Source organism: Neofelis nebulosa, chromosome 1, assembly GCF_028018385.1.
Source record: "Neofelis nebulosa isolate mNeoNeb1 chromosome 1, mNeoNeb1.pri, whole genome shotgun sequence".
NCBI classification, from domain to species: Eukaryota; Metazoa; Chordata; class Mammalia; order Carnivora; family Felidae; genus Neofelis; species Neofelis nebulosa.
Window position 1 is genome coordinate 217,820,109 of NC_080782.1, and position 27,580 is coordinate 217,847,688.

The 27,580-nt window shown below is 38.3% G+C and overlaps 2 long non-coding RNA genes across 2 annotated transcripts; one reads left to right on the forward strand and one right to left on the reverse strand.

Moving 5' to 3' along the window:
• Positions 1-280: 280 nt before the first annotated feature.
• LOC131485367 (uncharacterized) lies at positions 281-27,580 on the reverse strand. The gene is made up of 2 exons (XR_009248794.1): positions 27,431-27,580; positions 281-2,503 (listed from the first exon to the last, which is right to left on the reverse strand). It is a non-coding gene; the product is annotated as an uncharacterized LOC131485367 (long non-coding RNA).
• Positions 5,864-18,942, forward strand: LOC131485368 (uncharacterized). Its single transcript, XR_009248796.1, has 3 exons — positions 5,864-6,065; positions 16,860-17,001; positions 18,538-18,942. It is a non-coding gene; the product is annotated as an uncharacterized LOC131485368 (long non-coding RNA).

Below are 27,580 nucleotides of genomic sequence, written 5' to 3' on the forward strand. Positions count from 1 at the left end.
AAGTCCAGGTGCTTTTTTGCTCTAGTTATTTATAGATAGGAATGAGATCACATGATAATGCCACCTCAGTGGTTTAACTTTGATTTTAAAAGAGTTTCTGAACATCTTCCTTATTCAAGTTATAACCGGCATTACAAAAATAGTTGTTAAATTATACCTATATCAATACATATTTGAATAAAATGAGGTAATGTTCTATGTTATCCCAACACTGATCCCAAATTATTTGACAAAAACAAGAGTTTTGAAAGAAATACTTCCAATGAAAGGCATCTTGAGAAAGGAGCTAAATTTTCTTTATTTTGTCAAGCATATGATAGGCACTCAATAAAAAGAATTTCTTAAATTCCACATTATGTAATAATGTTCTCAACATAATTTATCATATGAACTTTACTACTAGACTTTTCACAAGATGTTTCTGAAGCACAGTAAGTTCAGAAATTATGACATTAGGAAACCAGCTCATTATGAAAATTTTGGTCAAGGGCATTCAATGGTATTAAATTTCCTTCTCTGTTCTTTCTGTACTTGATCTCTGTAAAATTCTCCTTGTCCAACCTAAGCCTATAACAACTTGCTGACTACTCTTTTTCATGGAACATCATGCCCAAAGCATTTTTTTTTTTTGTAAGCAGCAAAGTCCAGTGAAAATGGTAAGAAGATATGAGTTGAATCTCTATCTCCTTTTCTGATAGCTTTGCATTTGTTTAGGGACAGTGCATTATGTTAAATACTGATGAGAACTGAAATCTTCAGCATTTGCAGGTTCTGGAAATGCATTCTTTCCATCCTAGTTTAAGGATATGAAGAATTCATATGCTTCTTCCAATCAAATGAGCTCCAGAGCTATTTTCTAAGAACTAACTTGACATGACTAGTCACAGACCTCATACAAAGCCTACCATGAATAGAGTAATTTCAGATAAAATGATCCATTGTTTAAAGCTTGACCTAGTTAATATGTCTAAAAACTTACTGGCTGTCTATCAGTCAAAACTTCCATTTTGAAGTGTTAATATCAAATGAGGGTTTTGCTATTTTTTTTGCACTTCCTCCTGCATGAAACATTTTTTTTCTTTTTTTCATGATTGTAAAGGATAATAGGACACTGTTGGCATGCCACTTTGGTATATTGATATTTTGAGCTGTAGGTACTTAGAAAGCAAATGCAGGGCTTTCTCTGAGCTCCCTTTATCTACCTGAAGACATATTCTCCAAAAGGAACTCAGTTGTCATAGATGCCCTCCCCTGGAGTTTCCTCAACCAAGGAACATGATTCTTGTCCTGGAGAGGAAACTTCCAGTCAACACCACACTCAGACAAACTTTGTCACAAACTACCATGCCTCTCATCTATTCTTCTAATGGCCCAGTTATCTTTCCTAAAAATCATTCACTGTCCCCCAAGAGGCCTATATCTCTGCTCCCCTTTTCCTATAAAGATAGCATTTAATCCTGAATTCTAAAGACACCTCAGAGAGTTATTCATTGTTCCTGAGTGTCTCCTGTGTATACATGAGGTATACCTGTTAATAAACTTGTTTGTTTTTCTCTTGTTAATCTATTACAACGGTCTCAGCCAAGAACTCAGAAGGGTAGAGGGAAAATTATTTTTCCTCCCCAAAATTGTCAGAATAATAAAAATCACCTTTTATTATATAACTTAGGTTAGAATAAGGAAGCTACCTTGCTGATCATTATGGGTACGTTTTTAAATGAAGTACATAACATTTACTTAGCATAGTATCCAAGTGTCCAAAGGCTCTCAGCTCTGTAGGATCTTCAGAGGAGGCAAATCACCATTTCCACCCAGATCTGTCTTATGAAAATATCCACAGAAAATAGTCTTTGGCACTGTTTCCGATGATTCTGTTCTTTTTTTTATTTTATTTTTATGTTTATTCATTTTTGAAAGACAGAGACAGAACACAAGCAGGGATGGGGTGGAGAGAGAGGGGGACACAGAATCTGAAGCAGGCTCTAGGCTCTGAGCTGTCAGCACAGGGCCCGACGCGGGGCTCAAACTCACTAATGGTGAGATCATGACCTGAGCCGAAGCCAGACGCTCAACCGACTGAGCCACCCAGGCGCCCCCATCAATGATTCTGTTCTAATAAGACATTAACATAGCATTCATCTTATTACAAGTTATACCAGATGAGTCAATCATTTAAGACTCAGACCTTAACATATTTTCAAATGGCTTTGACCTACAAGTCAAAAATTTTATAATGTCGCGTAGGTTTTATAATGAACATCATACCCCATTTCGCTCTTCCCTTCCCATTCACCTCCCCACCATCCCTTCCCCCACTTTCATTTTCCTCGCCATATCTCACAAATTGAGATTACAACCAGCTTCACGTTGATGAAACCCCAAAATAGCATACTGCTTCATTTTCTTCCTTGTGATAATTGTGCAGCAGCAGTCAACTAAAAACACCCCTCGCTGTTCTGTTCATCCGAAGTACATGATGAGTTGTATCTCATGAATAATAGTGCTGCAAAAACATAGACAGTAAAAACAAACAAAAGCATATTGACTGATTAAAAGAAAGAACTTTCAACATCTCACAAATACACATTAAGAACCATGGCTGATCTCATCTGAGTTGTATTGCAGACATGTTTCACTTCATTAGGTTAAACTATGGGGTTTCCCCCCCTGAAAAGCACCTAATGTAGAATTAAAGTACATAATAATCTGTGGCCTGCTACATGGGTAAGAACTAGAAGATAGGAAAGGCAGAGTTTTGTTCTCCTTAGAAGAACTAAGAACAGGAAGGATAATTTGATCCAACTTCAGTGTCATTAATTGAATATCTACTGTCTGGTCTTTAGGAGATGAAATTGCCTATACAGTGGTCTTTTATATAACAGTGAACACAAAAAAGGAGACCACTTTCTCTCCCTACCCTCACCCCCAACTCAAAGGTATATTTGCATAATCTTACTGTAAACAAAGGGCAAATGGAAAGGAGCAGGAGAACAATTTGGTTCATGTTTCACCAAAGACACTCTTCTTCCAGGTTGTAACCAGAGACTTCCAAATCATCGCAAACACCTCTTCATCCCCTAACTACCTACAGGCCCAATATAGATCTTCGGAAATTAGATGAGAATAATTTTGGTGTGGGGCACCTACCTGGCTGGCTCAGTTGGTAGAGCATGCGCCTCTTGACCTCAGGGTTGTGAGTTTGTGCCCCATGTTGGGTCTAGAGATTACTTAAGTGATTAAATAAATCTTTTTAAAAAAGAGAGTAATTTCAACATGAAATAATAGCAGCATTATAGGTTAGAAACTATGACGCCTCACTGATGCATACATCTGCTGGGAAATGAGCATCCGATAGTGCCCAGAACAGATGTAAGAAACTGCAATTATGGCTCCTTAGTATGATAATTGATTCTAAGTAAGTGTATGAGTATTATTAGTTGTCTTAATTTTTTGTTGCTTGGTTTTTGCTTTTGTTTGTTTTTTTAAGGGCAGACACTTGGAGGTAAAAAAGTCTCTGTATTCTAAATCTAACAATATTAATAAGATGACCAGGAAAATATACCAAACGCAGCCTGAAGAGGATAGTAACAACACACTAAAAGATTCTTTGAGGCTGTTTGTTCCCTGATAAACCTTTATGACAGCAAACAACCCTGCATAGAATAAAATTGTGTCCCTGTGTATTTAACATTCACCAATTTTATTCCATGGCAGCCTATTATCCTTACCGGGGCAGATGGAATATTCCTAAGGAGAAAGACTAAAAACTAGGTTTTATTTTTAAAAATCAATAACAGTAATTGTCTTTCTCTGACCAACTTATTTTGCTTAGCATAATACACTCCAGTTCCACCCACACTGTTGCAAATGACAAGATTTCATTCTTTTTGACGGCTGGGTAATATTCCATAGCATATGATTTCACTCATATGTGGAATTTAAGAAACAAAACTGACGAACATAGGGGAAGAGAAGGAAAAAATAAGATAAAAACATAGAGGGGGGCAAACAGAAGAGATCCTTAACTATAGAGAACAAATGAAAGGTTGCTGGAGTGGAGGTGGATGGGGGATGAGCTAAATGGGTGATGGACATTAAGGAGGGCACTTGTTGGGATGAACACTGAGTGTTATGTGTAAGCGATGAATCGCTAAGTTCTACTCCTTAAACCAATATTATACTATATGTTAACTAACTTCAATTTAAATAAAATCCTAGAGGAAAAAAAAATAAAAATAATAATTAGTTATTAGCTCTACCTTTAAAGCACTAAAACAAAGTTTTTAAAAACATGAACTTTTTAAAAAGTTTTTAAAACATTTTTTTTTTTTTTTTTTTTAAATTTTTTTTAACATTTATTTATTTTTGAGACAGAGAGAGACAGAGCATGAACAGGGGAGGGGCAGAGAGAGAGGGAGACACAGAATCTGAAACAGGCTCCAGGCTCTGAGCTGTCAGCACAGAGCCCGACGCGGGGCCCAAACTCACGGACCGTGAGATCATGACCTGAACCGAAGTCGGCTGCCCAACCGACTGAGCCACCCAGGTGCCCCTTAAAACATTTTTTAAAAGTTTTAAAACATTTTTTAAAAAGATTTTATTTTACTTATTTAAGTCATCTCTGCACCCAGTGTGGGGCTTGAACTCAAAACCCCGACATCAAAAGTCACATGCTCTTCCAACTGAGGCAGCCAGGTGCCCCTTGAGCTCCGTTTTCAACAAGGAAACCAGGGAACACTTTAAAAGCTTAAACTTGCTTGTCCTCTTCAGGAAAGGCCCTCATTTGATTGACTTTGCTGTGGCTGTTCCAGGGTCAGAAGGCAGAGCCTGAAGCCTATTGCACAGATTAAATTGCATTTTGATCAATATTTTAGGTACAGCCACCACTTCATTATCTGCATGTGAATTTCCCAAGGGCAGTTTGCATTCGGAGACCATCTTGAACCTCTCAGTCAATACCAGTCAGGTCCCCATCCCCAAGCTACAATGTGTGCACAAGGGATGCAAAATCATTGAGAATTTGGTCTAAACCAAAAGAAAAAAAAAAAAAAGTTTAGGCAGTTAGGCAGGCAAATCCTTTGGGGGGGTAGGGGAGGAAATCCATTATAGTATTATACTCTATCCACTATTTTGGAAGAATTCCACCATTACTTTCTTCTAATAGCAAAGATAATGAGGAATTGACTGCTGTTGTTTCAATGAGGTCTCTCTGCCCACAAACATTTGTTAAGGACTTGTCTAAATTGTAGCTCATTTTAATTTTTTACTTATTTTTAAAGTTTTTTTTTAAGTTTATTTATTTATTTTGAGAGAGAGCAAGGGAGAGAGAGAGAGAGAGAGAGAGAGAGAATCCCAAGGAGGCTCTGCACTAGCATAGCAGTGCAGGGCTCAAACTCACAAGCTGTGAGATCATGATCTGAGCCAAAGTCAGGTGCTTAACAGACTGACCCACCCAGGGGCCCCAATTGTAGCCCATTTTTAATGTGGAACTGAAAACTCCACTTTTGCCTACAGACCTTGTAACAGAACATTCTAGAATGATTATAATCATAGCTCAGTAGACAACATTATACAACCAACAGAAATGTGCAATAATCAGGTCATCAAAGAATAATAGGGTCAGTAGTGGAGCAAGTACTCAGGGGTACTGAAGTAATGCTCAGAAAGTCTGCATGGGGATAGAATTTAAAATTAATATAGAACTCTCAGGTGCCTGTGGTAGATTGAAGAGCAACTAGAAGCCTCTGGAAGATTAGGCGGACCCACTCTTAACCAAACCCCTTTGCATTTAACTTCTGGGGGCATCTGGCTGGCTCAGTCAGCAAAGCATGGGACTCTTGATATATAGGTTGTGAGTCTGAGCCCCACTTTGGGTACACAGATTTTAATAAACAAACAAACAAACAAACCACTTCTGTCTCTGACTTGGCCTCTTTATTTTTATTTAATTGGCAGGGGGGTGGAAGCTGGCACGCCTTCTTCAAACAAAAAGGAACCCTAAACATATAGAACCTGGACTCCTGAACATCATTTTATATGATTACTGTCTTCTTCTGAGGCGTAAGGTAGTTTCCTAATGACAGTGACCCTGATATACAAGTTAAATGACAGATACAACCAGAACTTACATTGAAGACTCTGCCATCAAATGTACATTAGGGAATCATTTCGTATTACTATTAATTCCTAAAATGAATTAGGGGTTCATTTTCTATAAAATTCCTACTACTCAAATGATGCAATTCAAGTGAAAAATACAAATCTATTGGTACAACATTGTCAATTATTCAGCAAGAATTTACTAACAAGTACTATAGATTGCATATATCAAATATCCTGTATGTCTTAGGCTGAGTATCTCCCAAATGGGAGACAAGGCTTGCATGCAGTTAGTTTATTTGAAAAAATAGGGCCAGGAGGCAGGTATATCAGCTGGGGGGAAAGGGAGTAAAACAGGGAAAGAGGAAAAACCAATACGAGGATGTATCATTGAGTTGGTTCTCATGGAGGAGGCTTAAGCATGCTTTCGAGGAGACAAAAAAGGTTCACATTTATCTACCAATTTCCATTCTCCATTGGTCAAGTGTGGTTCTATGGAACATCACATCCACTGCCCACCACCGAATTTTTTTTTTTTTAATTTTTTTTAATGTTTTTTTTTTTTTATTTATTTTTGGGACAGAGAGAGACAGAGCATGAACGGGGGAGGGGCAGAGAGAGAGGGAGACACAGAATCGGAAACAGGCTCCAGGCTCCGAGCCATCAGCCCAGAGCCTGACGCGGGGCTCGAACTCACGGACCGCGAGATCGTGACCTGGCTGAAGTCGGACGCTTGACCGACTGCGCCACCCAGGCGCCCCCCACCACCGAATTTTTATACAGGCATGCGTACAGAGCCTGTTCTAATGGTGCTCCATACCAGTGGGTCAGGGAGGGCACTGTCCTATCACATTTACGCAAAGCCACTCAAGGCCTGTATGGAATTAGTAAGTGGTTGAGTAAGAGGCAGCTCCCAGAGGACTTAGCAGAAGCTTCCAGTTATTACTGTGCTTCAGAACCAATTGGCACAATTGGAATTAGCATATAATTTTCTAATTCTGATCAAATATTTTTTATTTGAAGTATAGTTAACATATAATATTATATTAGCTTCAGGTGCACCATATAGTGATTCAACAATTATATATGTTACAAAATGCTCACTGTGATAAGTGTAGTTACTCTCAGTCACCATATAAAGTTATTACATCCCTATGCTGTACCTTTCATCCCCATGACTTATTTTTGTTATAACTGGATGTTTATAGTTCTTAATCCCTTCCCGATTTCACCTATCCCCTCCCTCTACCTCTCTCTCCTCTGGCAATCACCAATCTGTTCTATTTGTGAGTCTGTTTCTTTTTGTTTGTTCATTTATTTTCTTCTTTAGATTCCACATATAAGTGAAATCATATGGTATTGTCTTTCTCTGACTTATTTCACTTAGCATAATTCCCACTGAATGGCAAGATCTCATTTTTTTTAAGGCTGAGTACTATTCCATGGGGTGTATATACACCATAACTTCTTTATCCATTCATCTACCAGTGGACACTTAGGTTACTTCCGTATCTTGTTTATTGTAATAATACTGCAACAAACATAGGAGTGCATCTATGCTTTCAAATTAGTGTTTTTGTTTTCTTTGGATAAATACCCCCAAAATGGAATTACTGGGTTGTATGGTATTTCTATTTTTATTTTGTTGAGGAACCTTTATACTGTTCTCCATAGAGGCTGCACTAATTTACATTTCCACCAACAGTGCACAAGGCTTACCTTTGCTCCACATCCTTACCAACACTTGTTATTTCTAGCCTTTTTGATTCTAGCCATTCTGACTAATGGGAGCTGATATCTCATTGTGCAAATATCTTTTAGCTAATATTTTATAGAGTCATTTAGATTTACCAAGAATAACCTCAGTAACACTTTTGTGAACACAGTGAAATCTCAGTCATTCATACTGCATTCATTGTGATTCATGGACTGAGAGCAAATTTACATTGGTATTACCTATTTAAAAAAAAAAAGAAGAAGGATATGCTTAGAAATTAAGCATATAAACCTGACTCCACAGAGCATTTTGAAATATTTACCTTTGCCCATCCCCCATTCGTGATATCTCTCTTTCTCTTCCCCCCTCTCTCTCTCAAAAATAAACATTAAAAAAATAAAATAAAATATTTACCTTCACCATCACTTCTAGACATACAATTATATGTTGGCAGTTGCCTCTAAAACCGGTCATAGTAAACACTAAGTAATCAATTGCTGGAAGAATGAAAAATTTAAATTGTAATTACAAAGCATCTCAATCCGTTAATTAAGCAATAGGTCATCTATGATCCACTACTAGCTTGACTCTAGCCGTTGTGTGAACTTTAAATTTATAAAAGTATGCTTTAGAGAATTAGTCAGTAAATCAGATGTTTCTCTCCATCTAAATGCCTCCAGGAAGTTTGAACTAATGATGTGTCTCTTGATAAAAATAAGGAAAATCTAAGGATAGAAACAGTTAAAATTCTATTGACTATTTCTCAGGTAATTCTAGTAAACTTCTCATACCTTTGATGTCTCTTCAAATTGAGATTGTGTTTCATCTGGCTAAAGTCTTTTAAACTGTATCTTTTTAGGGCGCTTGGGTGGCTCAGTTGGTTAAGCGTCTGACTGCGGCTCAGGTCATGATATCACCACTTGTGAGTTCGAGCCCTGCGTTGGGCTCTGTGCTGACAGCTCGGAGCCTGGAGCCTCCTCAGATTCTGTATCTTTCTCTCTCTCTCTCTCTGCCCCTCCCCTGCTCACACTCTGTCTCTCTCTGTCTCTCAAAAATAAATAAACATTAAAAATAAATAAATAAACTGTATCTTTTAAACAACTGAGCTATCATTCATATACCATAAATTTACCTGTTTTTAACATTTTTTAACATTTTTTTATTATTTGAGAGAGAGTATGCACACACACACACATGCATGCAAGTGGAGGCAGGACAGAGGGCAAGAGAGAAAAAATCACAAGCAGGCTCCAAGCTCAGCAAGGAGCCCAATGTGGGGCTCGATCCCATGGCCCCAGAATCATGACCTGAACCATAATCAAGAGTTGGATGGTCAACCCACTGCAGCACCCAGGTGCCTCACCTGTTTTAAGTGTGGAATTCAATGAATTTTAGTATATTTACAAGGTTGTACAACCATTAATTACCACTAGGACATTTCCATCACCCCAAGAAGAAATTTCATTCCCATTTACAGTCACTCATCATTCTTTCAACCCTAGGCACCACTACTCTACTTTCTGTGTCTATATTTTTGCCTTTTCTTGGACATTTTATATCATAAGCATGATGCATTAAGGGTCATCCCTGCTGTTAACCTACATCTTTTACAACGAGCAAATATGGTTGTTCTGTATGTTGTTTGCAAACTGAAATCATCTTATTTCAGTTTCAAGGTAAAATTTCTGGGGGTGCCTGGGTGGCTCAGTCAGTTGAGCAACGGACTTCGGCGCAGGTCATGATCTCATGGTTTGTGAGTTGGTTTGTGAGTTGGAGCCCCGCGTAGGGCTCTGTGCTGACAGCTCAAAGCCTGGAGTCTGCTTCAGATTCTGTGTCTCCCTCTCTCTCTGCCCCTCCCCCTCTCATGCTCTGTCTCTCTCTGTCTCAGAAATAAATAAACATTAAAAAAATTTTTTTTAATTTCTGTTACATACAATATTAAATAAAGCCATTTAAAGAATTAAAGAATCACATACAAAAACTTAAGTGAAAAATCCTTTTTATACAACTTTTATTATCTGCCAATTGTAAAAATAATAGGCTCAGCATATTAAAATACTGAATATAGAGAACTACAGACAAGTATAAAATTTTATGTTAATTTTAGGATAAAATAAAGCCTCTCTTACTACCTCAATCCTTTCTAATGTTGCATTTAACTTTAAAATATTATTTTCTTCAACTTTCAAACTATTTGAAAAGTTGCAAGAATAGTAAGATAAACACCTTATACTCCACGTAGATTTACCAATCGTAAACATCTTGCCACTTTTACTTTTTCTTAGAATAACTCATTATCTCTCTCTCTCTCTCTCTCTCTCTCTCTCTCTCTCTCACACACACACACACACACACACACACACACACACAGGAAAGTTACATGACACGTCAACCCTAAAGACTTCAACATGCATCTCTTAAGTACAACAACATTTTTCCCTGTAATCATAACACTATGATCATGCTCAGGAAATTTAATGTTGACACTGCTATTATCTAATATAAAGCCCACATTCAAATTTTCCCAGTTATTGTCCCATTAATGTTATAAAACTAAAAATATAATAATAATAATAATCCAAGTCAATTGAGAAAAATTCATTGCACCCTCCTTTAATCTGAAACAATTCCCTGGCCTTTTTCTTTTCTTTTCTTTTCTTTTTTTTGACACTGACATTTTTGAAGATTGCAGGCAGACCAGTCATTTTTCACTACATCCCAAAAGTTAGACTTGTTTGATTGTTCCTTCATAATTAGATCCAGGTTTAGCTTTTCTGGGGGAGAGGGGAGGCCAGGAATAGCATATATATTTTGTTCTATCTTCTCACTGTATTAGAATATGCCTAATCATCTTTTAAACATAATTATTATAATTTTCACATAATTGTCATATTATATACAAATGTTTATGCCCTGCCTTTCAAAAATAAGCATATTATAATTTCCCCATGATATGAAAAATTCTTCAAAATCACCACTTTTGATGGATACATAATCCATCATATAGTATTATCACTTATTTGATAAATACATTCTTGATTATTACACATTTAAGTCATTTCCATATCATACTATTATAAAAATGGTATACACGCTTAGGCATATTATTTGGCCACATACATGATTCCTTTCTTAGAATACATTGCTAGAAATGTAATTACCTAATATTATTGGATTAAAGGTATAAACTCTTAAATATTGACAAATTAAAGAAATGTGACACCTAGCCTTCAAGAAGGCCCCCAATGATCCCTGCCTCCTGGTCTTCCTACCTTTATGTGGTCCTTATCCACATTTACCAAGATTGGTCTGTGTGACCAAAAGAATACAGCAGAGCAATGATAGGTCACCTGCAAGGTTAGGTTATAAAAGAAACTATAGCAGGGTGCCTGGGTGGCTCAGTCGGTTAAGCATCTGAGTTGGGCTCTGTGTTGATCTCATGGAGCACCCCCCCCCCCCATCAGACTCTGTGCTGACAGCTCAGAGTTTGGAGCCTGCTTCAGATTCTGTGTCCCCCTCTCTCTGCCCCTCCCCTGCTTGCTCGCTCTCGCTTTCTCTCTCAAAAACAAACATTAAACAAAAATTTTTTAATAAAAAAATAATAAAAGAAACTATAGCTTGTCTTGGTCACTCTTCCTCTAGGGTCACTAGCCCTGAGAGAACCCAGCTGCCATATTGTGGGGACAGACTGGCAGCCTATGGAGAAGTCCACACGGCCAGGAACTGAGGTTGTTGGCCAATAGGCATGACCCACTGATCCTGGCCAACAATCTCAAGAGTGAGAGTAAAAGTAGTTTCTCCTGCCCGAGTTGAGCTTGCAGTGACCACGTCCAGCTACGGACTGCCCTTCCTAAGCAGCAGGTTAAGCAGTCCCTAGGTCCCTGATCCACAGAAAATGTGAAATGATAGATGTTTATTGCTTTGAGCTGCTAAGTATTACAGTAACTTGTTACTACAAGCGATACACAATTAATATAAAAAAGTGTAAATCATCTTATATTCTCACCAGCAGGGCACGAGGGCCTGTCTTGCCAAACGGAATTGCAGTCTTTTAAAAATCATTGTTAATTTCAAAGATTTCTTTTTAAAAGGCATCTCTTGGGGCTCCTGGGTAGCCCAGTTAGTTAAGCATCAGACTCTTGGTTTTGGCTCAGGTCATGATCTCATGGTTTGTGGGATCGAGCCCCTTGCTGGGCTCTTCTCTGGCAGCATGGAGCTTACTTGGGATTCTCTCTCTCCTTTTCTCTCTGCCTCTCTCTCTCAAAATAAATAAATAAACTTTTAATAAATAAATAGGCATTTCTTTATTTAAATTTGCATTTCTTAGACTATCTGTGAGGTTGAAGTTTTGTTGTTGTTTTTTTTTTTCAAAAAGTTTGAGTCACTAATTCATGTTCTGTGAATGGATTAATCTGTTTACTCTTTCTGTACAAGTTTTGCCCAAACTTTCTATAAAAGTTTTCTTATTATTATGTATGAATTCATTTCTCTTTTCCAGTTATATTGCTGGTAGAAATTTTCCCAAATTATTTTTAATTCTTAAATTTTATTTAAATTCAAGTTAGTTAACACATATGGGGCTCCTGGGTGGCTCAGTTGGTTGGGCGTCTGACTCTTGATTTCATCTTGGGTCATGATCTCACAGTTTGTGGGTTCGAGCCCCACATAGGGCTCTGTGCTGGCAGTACAGAGCCTGCTTGCAATTCTCCCTCTCCCTCTACCCTGCCCCTCCCCTGCTTGCTTGCTCTCTCTCTTAAAAAATAAACTTAAAAAAATTTCAAGTTAGTTAGCATATAATGTAATAATTATTTCAAGAGTAGAGGGGCACCTGGGTGGCTCAGTCAGTTGGGCGTCCAACTTTGGCTCAGGTCATGATTTTGCAGTTTGTGGGTTCAGGCTCTCCATTGGGCGCTGTGCTGAGAATCTGGAGCCTGGAGCCTGTTTCAGATTCTGTGTCTCCCTCACTCTCTTCCCCTCCCCCAGGTCATGCTCTCTCTCTCTCTCTCAAAAATGAATAAACATTAAAAAAATTTTTTTAAATAATGTTTTCAAGAGTAGAATTTAGTGATTCATCACTTACATATAACACATAGTCTTAAATTTGCCATCTTAACCATTTTTAAGGGTATGTTTCAGTAGTGTTAAGTATTTTCATACTGTTGTGCCATAGATCTCTAGAACATTTTCGTCTTACAAAACTGAAACTCTATACCCGCCAAACACTAATTCTGCTACCCAATTTCTCCCAGCTCTTAGTAACCACCTTTCTATTCTCTGTTTTTATGATTTTGATTACTTTAGACATTTCCTATGTGTGGAATCATACAGTATTCTTTTCTGACTCACTTAGCATAACATCCTCCTGGTTCATCCATGTTGTAGTGTGTGATAAGACTTCCCTCCTTTTTCCTTTTTAAGGCTGAGTAATATTCCCCTGTAGGTATATTCCACATTTTCTTAATTCTCTCATCTGTTGATGGGGATTTGTGTTGCTCCCTCCTCTTGACTATTGTGAATAGTGTTGCAATGAACCATGGGTATGTAAATATCTCTTTAAGATCCTCTGAATTCTTTTGGACATACACATACAAGTGAGATAGCTGGATTATATGGTAATTCTATTTTTAGTTTTTTAATGGGGCGCCTGGGTGGCTCAGTTGGTTGAGCATCTGGCTTTGGCTCTGGTTGTGATCTCACGGTTATTGAGTTACAGCCTCACATCAGACTCTCTTCTGTCACTGCAGAACCCACTTCAGATCTTTGGATTCTCAGTCCCCCTCTCTCTGCCCCTTCCCCACTTGCACTCTCTTTCTCTCAAAAACAAATAAAATTAAATAAAAAAATTTTTTTCAATAAAAATTTTTTAAAAAAAGAACCTCCATAACGTTTTCTATAATGGCTGTACCATTAATCACGCTTTTTTTGAGAGAGAGAGAGAGAGAGAGAGAGCACACGTGTGCAAGCAGGGCAGGGGCAGAGGAAGAAGAAGAGAGAACATCTCAAGTAGGCTCCACAGCCAGTGCAGAGGCTGATCTCACATCAATGAGATCATGACCTGAGTAGAAATCAAGAGTGGGACGCTCAACCAACCGAGCCACCCAGTTTGTTAGTACTTAATTTAGAAATTTTGCATCTAAAGTTATAAGTGAGGTTGGCCCATTATTTTCTTTCCATAACTTGCCTTGTCTGGATTATTTCCAAAAGTAAGGTTTTGGTTTTGTTAATAATCTATGTCTTTATTATTTTTTATTTCCTTAATTTCCATTGTTAATTTCATTATTTTCTTTTTTACTTTGTTTTTTCCTAGCTTTTTGAGATACACAGATAGCTCAATTATTTTCAATCTTATATTTTAAATTCATTTACATACATGCATTTCATTCTAATTAATACTAATTACCTTTTCAATTACCCACAACTTTTGGTATGCTGTATGAATAAAAATATTTTATAATTTCCATTATGGTTTCCCCTTGAACTTATGAGTTATTTAGGAGAGTATTTGATATATTTTAGTTTGTGACTCCAAATTCCATTGTACAGATAAAGAAACTAAAGTCCAGAAAAGTTAAACATCTTGCTCAAAATTGTATAGCTAACGTGTGGGCTGAAATTAAATCTCCTGATTACCACTGTATTTTACCTTTCCAATTTCTTTTTTTTAAACTATTTTTAATGTTTATATATTTTTTGAGGGAGAGAGACAGAGCACGAGCGGGGGAGGGGCACAGAGAGAGGGAGACAGAGAATCTAAAGGAGGCTCGAGACTCTGAGTTGTCAGCACAGAGCCAGATGGGGGGCTCAAACCCACAAATGGTGAGATCATGACCTGAGCTGAAGTCAGACGCTAAACCTACTGAGCCACCCAGGTGCCCCTACCTTTCCAATTTCTTAATTCATATTCTTATCCTATCAGAAAGTTTCCTGAAATTAAATCAACATTGCCGTTAACTTACATTACACCGAGAATCCAACTTTTACTAGCCCCCTCTATTATCCATTTTTTCTAAATATATTTAGACATTGTCTCTCTGACTTTCTTATCCAGCTGGATTTATTAATTTCTAGCTATATCATGTGGCTTAGTGCTTAGCACATGTTAGGCTCTCAATAAAAAATTTATTGAGGGAATTTTTGTTTAATGAATGTTTAAAGAATATTATGAGTGCCACCTATAAGCTTTATTAAACATCAAATGACAAGTACTGGGATGAAAGGAATTTTTCTGGCTTATCATAGCACAAGTTCAGGGGACTAATGATAAAAAATGAAATGAACAAGAAACCAGAATTGATGTCGAAATGAGCTACGATTCCATGGTCAAAAAATGTGTGTGGGGGGAGAACTGAAATATATGGATAAATAAAAATGAAGTAGAAATAACAACAACCAACTTTTATTTAACATCCTATAAGAAATAGATTTATTATCTCCACTGTATAAAGGGGGAAGGGAACCCCTGAGTCCCTTGTCTAGGTGACAGAGTTGCAAGTGACAACTCATGGATCGGAATTCAACTTATGTCTGACTCCACAGCCCATCATCTTTGCAATAAGCCACAATTTTCTCCAAGGCCCTGTCTTCCCAGCTCTAGCCCACCCCCTGGTTGTAATTGGGAAGTAGGAGAGATCTCTGAAGCAAAGGGAGGGGCTGGTGGTATCGGGATCGATCTCCAGTGAATACAAAATAGTTTGGTAGAGGTCAAATACTACCACATTTTTTCTTAAAAATATTTTTTTTAACACTTATTCGGTTTTGAGAGAAGGGGATAGACAGAGCATGAGTGGGGGAGGAGCAGAGAGAGAGAGACAGACAGACAGACAGACAGACAGAATCTGAAGCAGGCTCCAGGCTCTGAGCTGTCAGCACAGAGCCCGACTCGGGGCTCGAACCCACGGACCATGAGATCATGACCTGAAGTCGGACACTTAACCGACTGAGCCACCCAGGCGCCCCATACCACATTTTTTTCGTGTCCTTGAGAATAATCTTTGGCAGGGGTGGAGAGGAATTAGACAGTTCTGCTTTTAACATACTGTTGACCTCTTTTCCTAACACCTCACTAAAGCTCACAAATGGAATCTAATGTCAGAACCTGCAGTGCCATGTTAAGAATATTGTAATATCTTACAATTAAAGAGCTCCTTTGTGCATATTTTCTCTGGGCATCTTTTTAAAATCTCTGCATTTCCCTTTTATTATTTAATAAAACTATGTTAATTAATCTTACCAATGTAATCTGATACTGCACAATAGCGATTGTCTTCTTGGTTATTTAAATATTACATCTTACATCTTTGCTAACAACTATCTTTTCATTATTTTATACATTTATCAAAGCTGTTTCATTCCTTTTGTACCAGTTTCTGATTTCTTCCTTGAACATCCTCCTCCATAACGTTTAGGATCTGCGAGTTGGTAATTAGAACGACCATTCCTCCATCTCCAACTTTTAGATTGTTTGCTTTTTTCCCCTTCAGTTTTGTGACTTCTCCTTGATCACTATAATCATTATTTTTTTATAATAGGTGTATGTGGTCGTTATAAAGAAATGTTCTTATGACATGGAGAAATGTTCATTTACAAAGTTAAAAAAAAAAAAGTAAAGCAGAATTCAACATTGCATATAAGATGTGACCCCAACTAAATGAACATTTATATGCTTTACTTAGATTAAATTTTTAAAAAACTAGACCAAACTATTGACAGTCATCACTTAGTGGTGAGATTATAAGCAATTAAAAAAAAATTTTTTTTAAGTGTTTACTTATCTTTGAGAGAGAAAGAGACAGAGACAGAGCATAAGCAGGGGAGGGGCAGAGAGAGAGGGAGACACAGAATCCAAGGCACGCTCCAGGCTCTGAGCTGTCAGCAAAGAGCCCAACATGGGGCTTGAACCCACAAACCACGAGATCACGACCTGAGCCGAAGTCGAACACTTACCTGACTGAGTCACCCAGGCGCCCCGAGATTATAAGCAATTTTTAAAAATTCTATGTACTTTTCATGTTTTCTACAATGGGTACATATTATCTTTTGCCAGACCTGGGTCAGAGCCCAAAGTCAGAATTGAGGCCAAAAGGACAATTTTGCTGAGGACTCTTGCTGCTGCTAAGGGCTGTCCATCCATAGAAGACTTCCCCTGCCAGCCCCGTCCTGAGGCAGCTGCTTCTGGTGGGCAGCTGGTAGGTATGCGTGGCGTGCATGGGGTGTGGGTGTGTGGGGCAGGGAGGAGAAACCCAAGAGAGAGGTCTGACAGTCTGATATCTCTGGGGAGGGACTGGAGCTCTCTTCATCTGTGGTTAGAAGCAGATCTCACTTGGAATAGAATGGAAATAAATATCAGGATCCAGATGAAAGCTGAATACCTCGTATCTATATTGTCCAATTCACTCTCCACCTTGAGGTTCATTCCCCTGAATGATATTTGAGGATATTTGAGCAAGTTCTGGTCTTTTAATTCAGATTAATTGTGTAATATTTAATATGTTTTCAGCATCCCTTTGTCTCAGTTTTCTCAAGTCATTAAGGGCCTAGTAAGAATCGTCTACTATATCATTAAAGTGTCATGAAGATATAGGAATAAATATCTCCTATTTACTTTGCCACTTAGAATGTAGCTCTTTGCCCCAAATTATGTTGCCTTTCTAGGTTAGAAAGCCGTAGTGGGGGAAGAGTGCATACCCTTTTCTTTCCCTTTTAACTATCCAGACTTTATTCCATTATTCTTCTTTCTGGGAAATGAGACAGAAGAAGTGAACTCCTGTCATCTTAAAAGGTTTGTTTAATGACCGTCCCATGTGAACACACGCAGTCTTAGCTGAGAAACATGATTGCTGCAACCATATAGGCCCCTAAGACGGACTCATTTATCAAATATTAAAGAGTCATTTCATAGAATGGCTTTTGCGGCCACTTTTCAATAGAAGTGAAGCCTGAGCAATTATAAGAAAAGCAAAGAACGCTTAGGTTCTTTTACTGAAGGGGTCAGTCATCTAGCATTTGGGAGACCTGACATCATCACCTATGTGAGTTTCCCCCCAAGCTAAATTTGCACACGGAGCAAAAAAAATACACCATTTCCCATGGCAAATAAACATAAAGATGAGACCTTTTCAAGGGGCTATTTTCTAAGACTTAATATCTAGAGCTCAGTTCTTTTTAAATTTTTTTTTTTAGGTATCTAGAGGGAGAAAGAGTGTGCGAACCAGGGGAGGGGAAGCAGGAGAGAGAGAGAGAATCCCGAGCAGGCTCCACGATGAGCATGGAACCCCACCTGGGGCTTGGATCCCACAACCCTGGGATCACTATCTGAGCCAAAATCAAGAGTCAGGCACTCAACCAACCGAGCCACCCAGGAGCCCCTAGAGCTCAGTTCTTGTGCATTGATTCATATTCGCTCATATCCAGCCTCAGGCTTCCCATGAGTTGTTGGATTAATAGACTAAACCGCTGAGTAAAGTTGAAAGGGTAGAGTTTGGATAATATATCATTCCTGCATGATCCTCCTTATCGTATCTAAACTGACAATCAATTCCGTTTGGCACAACATATGACTCCACACATCAATTGCCAGAATATAATAGTAATGTCAGATATTTATAAGGGCAGAGAGATTAGAACTGATAAAATAACAAAGTAATTGTTAAGGTCTGTATTGTATACCGTGGGTGTACAATTATTATTTGTGCTCATTGCATCTGATGTTTGCCCATTGCCAGCAGCATGGTGCCTTTCGTGCACATGGCTTGAGGAGGGAGCCATGGATCTGTGCTACCGGAATGCTGTGGGATTGTCTTCTGGCCATCAAGCTAAGACCCAATAAGGCCAGCATCCCAAGCAGGATTAGGGCTGAATTCTAATTCAGCCTTCTCTCTGGAATTGCTCGCCCACCAACACAGAACTGGTATAACTGGGCCACGCTGAAAGTCTGGCCTGCTCACCAGATATTGGCAGCAAGCCATTCTCTATGGAGATGTTTGTTTGATGTTCAAAACATGCAAACTTAGCATCTTTGGTCAAGGAGAACAATAACCTTTTCTTATTCAACATAAACGATGATCCTTTTTTACAACAACAGCAAAAAAGTCCATAAAAAACTCAGTTTGAAACCAGATTTTTTCCCCAATATGAATAAGAGTTCAGTTATTTTCTCCCCTAAGCTTTGGAAGTGCTCCTCTCTTTTTGGACAGTTTTGTATCTCCTTTCCAGTACAGATGTCTATTGCCTTGAAGGCTTTCACAAGAGAATTTAATCCTTGGCAGTGAAAAGAAAGAATCCCACGGGGCAAGTGGAGGGGCGGGGAGGAAGAAGAGACTGGCCAAGTTGAAGGAGGTTGATTTGAATGGAAAAATCCTTTAGTCATGCCAAAGATGTGAAATTATCAAAGACACAAAGATCTTATATAGAAAAAAACTATACAGAAAAAAACACAAACTCTTTCCGTACCCCAACTGTGATGTCAATTCTACAATAGGTTATCCTTGAAAAAGAATATTACTCTCACCTTTTGGAAACCCTGTGCTACTTTACAGTGTGAGTTATATTTGCTCCTAGAGATCTGAAATGAGTAAACACTAATATGCACTCTGTTTCAGGTTTAAGCTAGGTTTGTCCCCAATACCTACTGTTTCAGGAACCAAAAATAGATTCTCAGTGGATCGCATCCCAAATCTTAGTTTCAGCATTTATTTCCACTTATCTTCTGCCTTGACTGTTTCAGCTAGCGTTCTTTGATGGCAAGCAATGGTAGCTGCTCTGGTAAACTTAAGCAAGAAAGGAATTTTGGGGGAAAATTGGGGAAGCTCCAAGGATTGAGGAGAGGAGGCTAAAGACCCAGTAGTGGAAAGGACAGACCCAGGCAGCTTACATGAGTCTTCACACCATGAACTTCTCAACTGCTGCATCTGAAACAAAGGATTCTGAGTCCAGGAAGAGAGAATCTGACTGGCTTAACTAGGTTCAACTCTTCGCTCCGTTCGGGGGCTGGAGGAAAACAGAGTATCTGAACAACAGTCCCACCAGATGGCATATCCAAAAGTGAGGATGGAATTACCAAAAAGTAAATGGAGATGCTATTATTGAAAGAATGGGGACTGAAAGCTGAGCAGCTAAGGGAAGTAAACCCAGAACAGCAACAACAAAACAAATGTGTGCCAATCCCCATCCCTTTCCATTTCACTGTTTCGTATGTTTTCTGCTCTTTTGTATGTTTCCCTCTCTTCTTTTTTCCTTTATCTCTTTCTGTCTTTCTTGCCTTTTCCTTATCCTTTAAGGTTCATCTGTTATTGTAGCTGAAATTTTTGTCATCATTCTTGCTTTTTCCTAGAGATCCTACTATCAAAATTATATCACCTAAACAACTGATTCTTGTGGGCAGTGGTGTTAGCTGAGTAGGGATCAATCAAATCAATGTCCACATTGATTTTTGAAAACATATTCCTGAATTTATCCCTTTTAAGCCAGTAACTCACTCAGCTGCCTACCATTATGCTTCTAATTTAATTGTTATAAATGAATTCCTTTAATTAACACAAGGAGGCTTCAGGAATTTGTGATTGGAAGGATATTAATCTAATATTTACTATTTCCATCTTATCATGAAATCAGTCAACCTGTTATCAGAGGAAGCCAGGGAACAGCTCACCTGGCTGACATAAATGTGCCAGAGTAAAATGATCATTTACGATGGAGACAGAGGTTACAGGTCAGACCTCAGATCTGTATCTTTCTGACTTTGTGAACTTGGTTTAATTATTTATCTTCCTCAAGCTTCTTTGATCTCATCTGTGAAGTGGGATATAGTTCTCATCACATTTGGTTGTTACAAAAAGTCAATAAAATTATAATTGAAAAATATTTACCATACTACCTGGCATATAATGGGTATGCAGTAAAGGTTAAATTCCTCATTCTTCCAACAAATATTTAATGAACATCTACTATGCCCCACACACCATGCTAGATGCCAAGAATGGGAAGAAAACAGACATGCTTCCTCCTGCTTAGAGGTTACTTTCAAGTGGGAAAGACGCATTAATCAAAATCCAATATAGAAAGTATTGGTACCAAAAAACAGATTAATTAGAGGGTCACAGACAATGTCTGCTATAGGCTCAATGTTTGTATCTCCCACAAAACTCATATTGAAACCTAATCCCAAAAGGGATTTGGAGGTAGGGCCTTTAGGAGGTGATTAGGTCATGAACGTGGACCCCCCCCCATGGATGAGATTAGTACCCTGATAAAAGAGACCCCAGAGACATATGTTACCCCTTCTTCTACAGAAGGACACAGCAAAGAGATGGCCATTTACAAACCAGAAAGCAGATCCTCACCAGGCACTGAATCTTCTGGTATTTTTATCGGAGGCTTCCTGGCCTCCAGAACTATAAGAAATAAAAATTTGTTGTTTATAAGCCACCGAGTCTGTTATTTTGTTATGGCAGCCGAAATGGACTAAGGCAGTGACACTCACACTATATAAATTAACTATAGATGTGGGTTAATTAAGGGAAACACTCACATTCAGTAAATCAGAGTAAACTCACTGGAGACATGTGATTGACAATTCTGGGTATTCTGGAGAAACTTTACCGTCTCTCATTTTACCAAAAAGGATTTTTATTAAAGAGATGATATTTCTATGTTTGCATAAGAAAAAGAGGACAAATTGTTTTGCTTGATAGAGAAGTTTCAATGATAGGATTTTGCATGCAATCTTTGGGAGGCTGAAATCATGTACTTTAATGATGTAAGCATTGAATGAATTAGGCTATGAGCAGTCAGTCGTGGAGGCGATCAAGTCAAGAAAAAGAGACAACCCAAGAGATTTTAGGAAAAAATGTTCTTAGTGTTTGTGGCAGACATTGCTAGTTACATACCAGTGTCTTATTTACCCTTCTTTACTAAAAGCACTCCAATTTTTTTAGCTTGGCCCACTGTTTCCCAGATAAAAGTCTACATTTCTGAGTTGCCCTTGTAGCTAGGTGAGGCTACATGACCAGCTAGGTGATCAGAAGACAGCAGAAGTGTTATGTCGTCTGAAAAGTCTGCTAAAATTTAGGGGCATTCTTATACTTCCCTTTTCCTCCTGAACCCTCCTGTCAGGAACTTTAGCACCATCTTAGGCCACGAATGAACCTTGGGACTTAAAGCCATGTAGATTCACGCGACAAGATAGAAAAAGCCTGGGTCCCTGGTACTTGCTGCCTTCATCCCACCCTTGCACTGCCTATCTCCAGACTTCTTCCATGTAAGTGGGAAATAAGCTGTCTAGTTTAAGCCACTATTTTGGGCAATCTTTATTTTTAAGCAGATGTTCAAATTTAATCAAAATTGATATATTGCTTGGATAATATGCTAAATGTTATGGGGGGTATAAAATAAACGTGTCACATGGCCTTTTTACCTTAGAAGTTTATATTGAGTTGATCCTTAGATTTATGCAAAGTTATTTGAGAGTTGTAGGCGATAAAGTTGGAGCGGTAGCCTGGAGCCAGAATGCATAGGATCTTCTGGACCACCGTGAAGTCACTGGACTTTTATTCTATTTATAGAGAATTTCAGTGTCATCATTTGACTTACATTTTTAAAGGATCAGGTTCTTCACTTCTGGCATGGTACACTGGGTAATTTGAACAAACACTCCCACGGAAAACAACAACAAAAACAAAAACCCCGGACAAAATGTTAGAAAAAAAAATTCCTTGAAGGCATTGGAGAACCAACAAGTTAATTAAGAATTACAGGGCCAAGTTCCAGAAGAAGACAAATCACAGACATAAGCTTGGCAGTTAGGGAACTTTTCCTATAGAACCTTTACCAATTCTGGAAGAAGTGACTGAGAAGTTGAGAAATTCATATTTTTGACAGGCTTGTGAAGCTGGGGCGGGGGGGTGGAATTGAAATCACAAAGCATTGGGGAATAAGCCTGGTAAACCATTTGGGCTTTGAAGTGATACTTAAATAGGCTACCTTACAGAAGTAAGGGTGAACTGGGAGTCACCCTTAAGTTCACCCTTAAGTGAATTTCAATTCACCCTTAAGTGAATTGAAATCACAAAGCGTTGGGGAATAAGCCTGGTAAACCATTTGGGCTTTGAAGTGATACTTAAATAGGCTACCTTACAGAAGTAAGGGTGAACTGACTTTCACAGGGAGTGAATCACTGGTTCAAATCAGCTTAATCATGCAATTGGATTGCTACAGCCCCTTGCTGCCATAGAAGCAAATTTCTGTGAAAACATTTCACAGCCAAAATAGCCAAGTACACAAAAGGAGACATGAATGGAAACCTAGATAAACAAGAGAAAACAGAAATAGACCCACTGAGGCTCCATCCAGCACAGAGTTAAAAATAGCTATATTATAATTTAAGAAACAAAACAAATGAACATATGGGAAGGGGGGGAAGAGGAGAGGGGGAAACAAGCTGAGGCTCTTAATGATAGAGAACAAACTATGGGTTGACAGAGGGAGGTGGGTGGGAGATGGGCTATATGGGTGATGAGTACTAAGGGGGGCACTTGTGATGAGCACTGGGTATTGTATGCAAGTGCTGAATCATTGACTTCTACTCCTGAAATCAATACTGCACTGTATGTTAACTAACTAAAATTTAAATTTTTAAAAAAAGGAAACAGAAAAAATAAAAATAGCTATATTTAATATGCCAAGATCAAAAAAGACTGAGATTTTGGAAGTGAACTGAAACTCTAAAAATGAGCCCCCCCAGAGTTTATATCTGAAAACTACAATAACTAAAATTAAAAAGTCAATGGAAGAGATTAATAACAGATTAGACAAAGCTAAAAAGAGACTTAGTGAACTGGAAGATGGAGCAGAAGAAAATATTCAGAATATACAGAGAGAAAAGTTAGAAAATACAGAACAGAGGATAAGAGATATGAAACCTACAGTGAGAAAGTCCAAGATACATGTAATTAGGGCCCTAACAGGAAAGAGAGAGAGAGAGAATGGGGCAGATGGCATATTTGAGAGACAATGGCTAAGAATTTTTCAAAATTAGTGAAAGACATTGAGCCCATATTCAAGGATCTCTATGAACCCAGACAGGATAAATAAAAGAATTCCACACCTAGATTCATCAGAGTAAAACCAAAGACAAAGAGAAAAATCTTAAAATCATGTGGGAGAAAAAGGAGCCACAAATTTCAAAGCAACAGCAAACTTAGGGCTAACTTCTTCATAGACTTTTGGAAGCCTGAAGAAAATAGATAATTAAAAATGCTGGAAGAAAATAACTGTCAACCTAGGATTCTATACCTAATGAAAATATCCTTCAAGAATGAAGCTGAAATAAATATCCATACAAGCAAAAATCAATAAAATTCATAGTAACAGATTCATAGTAAAAAAATACAAAGGATACATTTTAGGCAGAAAGAAAATTATCACAGATAGAAGCCCAGAGATGCAAGACAAAATAAAGAGCAATGAGAAGGTTAAGTATGTGAAAAAACATAAATAAAAATTGATTGTATAAAATAACAATAATTTATGGTGGAGTTTTCAATAAATATGAAATTAAACTAAAACACAACAACACCATATAAGTCAGGAGAAGGACAAATAGAGTTTGAAGATTCTAAGGCTCTAAGGCTCTTAACTTTGTCTGGTAAGAGGGTAAAAATACCAACTAATATTAGACTTTGATAAGTTACTACTATAATCTCTGCAGTAAAAGAATAATACAAGAATATATAACAAATAGAGGGAGGAAGTTGGAATATTTACATAATAAAATCAACCCAAAAGATGAAAGGAAATGAAAGAAAACAGACCGTAGAACAGGAGGAACAAATAGAAAGCAAATATTGTGATGGTTGGTATCAACCAAAATATATCAATAATTATATTAAATGTAAGTGAATTACATGTTCCAATTGAAATACAAAAATTGTCAAACCGGATAAGAAAACAAAATTTCATTACATGTTGCTTACAAGAAGCACGTCCTGGGGGTGCCTGGGTGGCTCAGTTGGTTGAGCATCCAACTTCAGCTCAGGTCATGAGTTCAAGCCCCGCATCGGGCTCTGTGCTGACAGCTCAGAGCCTGGAGCCTTGAGCCTGCTTCGGATTCTGTGTCTCCCTCTCTCCCTGCCCCTCCCCCACTCATGCTCTGTCTCTCTCTGTGTCAAAAATAAATAAACATTAAAAAAAAAGCTAAAAAGAATTCTTAAAAAAAAAAAAACAAGAAGCACATCCTAAATACAAGCACACAGAAAAGGTGAGAGTAAGATGAGGGAAAATGGTATACTATGCAATTATATATTTTTTTTACATTTATTTATTTTTGATAGACAGAGAGAGACAGAACACACGTGGGGGAGGCGCAGAGAGAGGAGACACAAAATCAGAAACAGGCTCCAGGCTCCGAGCTGTCAGCACAGAGCCCAACGTGGGGCTCGAACTCACAAACCGCAAGATCATGACCTGAGCCGAAGTCAGACGCTTAACCGACTGAGCCACCCAGGTGTCCCTACTATGCAAATATTTTAGAAGAATCATTCTAGCTGTCATGAGGGCAATAAGTAAGAACTATGGGCAAAAAAGGCAACTTGGACAGAAGCATGAGATTTATTTCAAGTGGGAAAAACAGAGGTCAAGAGATTGCAATAGCTTAGATGCTCTGTGAGGTGCACTTAAGTGTAATAAAGCACTGCAGAAAGACTGCAAATATAAAAAGAAAGAAGGTATTCCTAAGAATGCTAGGTGCAAGAATTAATATCTCCCCTACTATATCTCTCCCCTTATTAACTACGTGCTATTAGGGCCAAACTAAGGACAAAAGAGTCCTGGCAAAAGGACAGAGCACTTCCAAGACTCATACAAGTGGTCCCAAAGGATGTAAGAAATGCGAGGTTAAAGGCCATCCCACTTTGCTGTACTATTCGGACCTGCCATAGACTGCACTCATTGTAGGGCTGCTCTTGCCATGCTACTCTAAAAAGTCAAACTTTAACTCAAAGATATTCTTTCGGAAAGACCTGTAATTTTTCAGCTTCAGCAATACTGGCTTACAGATCCTTGAAATAACAGGACTATTCTTTAATTTCCTTCGTTCCTAATCCCAGCAACATGCATACTGATACCCATTGTGAATGTTTAACTCTCAGCTGCTAGCACAGAATGGAGAATACATTGTCATTAATAAGATAGTCACCAATCGGTGAAAGAGTGAGGAGAAGAATAAAGAAAATTCTTTATAAATTCTATTTATTTTCTGGTCACATTGTTAGGAATGACAGATTGGTTAGGTGATGACATCCTTATTAACTCATTTATCACATAATCTGGAAGGGATTGATATGTAACACATGCATAGATGTTTTAAGCCTTATTTTGTAACTGATGCTGTTTGCTTATCCTCCCATTCTGAATACCAGTATCTTGGTTGCAAAGTTACTTAGAGTCAGTTAGTTTAGATGCCTTTCAATTAAAAAAACATATGGGGGCGCCTGGGTGGCGCAGTCGGTTAAGCGTCCGACTTCAGCCAGGTCACGATCTCGCGGTCCGTGAGTTCGAGCCCCGCGTCAGGCTCTGGGCTGATGGCTCGGAGCCTGGAGCCTGTTTCCGATTCTGTGTCTCCCTCTCTCTGCCCCTCCCCCGTTCATGCTCTGTCTCTGTCTCAAAAATAAATAAACGTTAAAAAAAAATTTTTTTTTTAATAAAAATAAAAAAATATATATGTTATGGAAACTGTAATTAAAATATAGTCTTCAGGTGGCTCAGTTGAACATCCAACTCTTGATTTCAGCTCACGTCATGATCTCAGTGTTGTGAGATCCACTCCTGTGTCCATCTCTGTGCTGGACATGGAGCCTGCTTAAGATTTTCTCTCTCCCTCTCCCTCTGTCTCTCCCCAGCTTGCACTCCTTTCTCTCTTTCTCTCTCTTTCAAATAAAATAAAATAAAATAAAATAAAGCAAAATAAAATAAAATAAAATAAAGCAAAATAAAATAAATAAAATAAAATAAAATAAAATAAAATATAGCCTGCAAGTGTTTTGGTGAAATACCCAATATATCTCATTAATTATTTCAATTAGAGAATTCTTGGTTAATAGTTAACAGAAAACCCTGAGTTAAACTTGCTTGGGAGCTCCCCTCTACTTGCTAGATGAGGTGTTGCCCAATTCATGAACCAGTTAATAAAGCCAATCAGATCTTCAATAAATAAATAGGTAAACTGGCTTAAGCATAAGGAAACATTACTTCACATGAATAGAAGTCCAGGAGCACAGGACTCAAGATCGGTTGATTAATAATTCAACAAGGTCATTAAATACTGAAGTTCTTTCCATTCACCCACTCTCCCAATTTCAGAGAATAGATTTGGTTGAGTATATTCCCAATAAAAGAAGAAAGGCCATCTCTTCCTCTCTTTCATCAGAGTGAGAAAACCTTTTCCAGAAGCCTCTCAGCAGACTTTTCCTCACTGGGTCACAAGCCCCTTTCCTAATTGGTAAGGCGAATGGAATTACCACAGCCAGCCTCGACTGAACGTCTAGGGTGCGGGAAGAGTGGTGAGAAGTCAACGGTAATGAGTACTCTGCCAGGGCCCTGCTGACAGAGGAGGCTGTTTCTCACCTCATCTGGTCCGTGTCTTCTTCCTCTGCCCCTGAACTCTGTCACTTCTGTTCCTCTGTCCACTCCATACTGGCCCATGCTAGTGTTTTCTTTCTGATGTAATGTCTGTAGAGCATTCTCATTCTTTTTATTTCTTTGCCGGCAATCATT